Genomic DNA, 1,804 nt, shown 5'->3' on the forward strand with positions numbered 1-1,804 from the left:
CTGATTTTTTCAGATAGAAGTTTAGGTCATGATTTTAGATAATAATCCTCTTCTTCCCTTCCCTCTACCCCTTTTTATATAAAATCATTTAATGCTGTAACTCTTAAACTAGGCATTTCTTTACCTTCATGCTAAAATTTTTTATAGATTGTGTTGTTTTCATTTAGTACAAAGTAATTTATAATATCCCTTGAAATTTCATCTTTGGCCTATGCTTTAGGTAAAAATATCTTAATTCACAAATATTCAAAGATATTCCAGATATCTTGCTGTAACTGATTTCTGGTTAATTCCATTGAGAAAAGAGATTTCAATTGTTCTAAATTTATTGAGACTTGTTTTAAGAGCTCAGAATATGGCCAAGCTACTGAACATTCTATGTATTGTTGAAATGAATGTATATTATGCATTGATTGGAATGTTTTTATACATGTATATGTGCTATAGATCAAGTTAGTCAATAACGTTCCAATCTTTAGTATCCTTACTAATTTTTTGTCTCCTGTTCTCTTAATCACTGACAAACTTAGGAGAGGTTGTCTATGTTTATTCCCGTTGTGTTTTTGTATTTTACGAACTGTGAAGCTGTTATTAGGTGTATATGTGTATACACATTTCAGATAATCTTGATGAATTGCACTTTTATCATTATGATATGTCATTAATTCTCTGATAACATTCTTCTTTGCTTAGTCGTTGTTATGGGTTGAGTTGTGTCTCCCTAAAATACATACGTTGAAGTCCTAATCCTCAGGACCTCAGAATGTAACATTAATTGGACATGGGATATTTATAGAGGCAATCAAGTTAAAATGAAGTCATCAGAGTAGGCCCTAATTCAGTAGGATTGGTTCCCTTATAAACAGGGGAAATGTGGACATAAAAACATACATGGAAGGAAGACAATGCAAAGGCACAATAGGGAGAAAACAGGAAACTAGAGAGGCCTGGAACAGATCCTTCCTTCATAGGCCTCAGAAGGAACCACACAGCTAAAATATTACTTAGTTTGTGCTACTCTGTTATGACAGCCCTAGAAAACCAGTAATGATATGGTCACTTGGCTGTTTTTTTAAAGTAGTGTTTGTATGGTTCATCCTCTTCTCTCCTTTTATCTTTGACCTACCTATGTGTCTTTATATTTAAAGTGGGTTCCTTCGTTGCCAGGAACGGGGGCTGAGGGACGTGGGGAGATACTGGTCAATGTGTATAAATTTTCAGTTATTAGGTGAATAAGTTCTGAGAATTCAATGTATAGCATGATAACTTTACTTCATAATATTAAATTGTATACTTAGAAATTTCCAAGGCAGTAGATCTCAAGTGTTCTCATCACACACACACACACACACAAATGTAGCTATGTGAGGTGATAATTTTCTAATTAATTTGACTGTGAAAATTGTTTCACAATGTATAACTATATAAAATCATCATGTGGCATATACCTGAAATATACAGTTTATAATTTTTGTTGTCAACTGTATCTCAATATAACTGAAAAATACTACCTACTGAAAAAGAAAAAAGAAAGTTAGTTTCTAGGCAGCAGATAATTTAGTCTTACTTTTTTATCCATTTGACTTTTTCTTCTATTAAACTGTATTGTTTAGATACTAAAGGGTTTAGATACTTAGATATTAAAGGTAGCACAATATTTTGATTATATTATGAATATAACATTGATCATATAACTTGAAATAAAACATAACACATTATAATTTTGACCACAGTATTTTTTTTTTTTTTTTTTGAGACAGAGCCTCAAGCTGTCGCCCTGGGTAGAGTGCTGTGGCCTCACAGC

General features: G+C 32.3%; 1 protein-coding gene across 5 annotated transcripts in view; it reads right to left on the reverse strand.

The window, feature by feature from the left end:
• Positions 1 to 1,804, reverse strand: part of LRBA (LPS responsive beige-like anchor protein) — a 736,826-nt gene that overhangs the window by 221,805 nt on the left and 513,217 nt on the right. The window lies entirely within an intron of this gene.

This window comes from Otolemur garnettii, unplaced genomic scaffold (genome assembly GCF_000181295.1).
Source record: "Otolemur garnettii isolate 467f Iridium unplaced genomic scaffold, OtoGar3 scaffold00041, whole genome shotgun sequence".
NCBI lineage: Eukaryota > Metazoa > Chordata > Mammalia > Primates > Galagidae > Otolemur > Otolemur garnettii.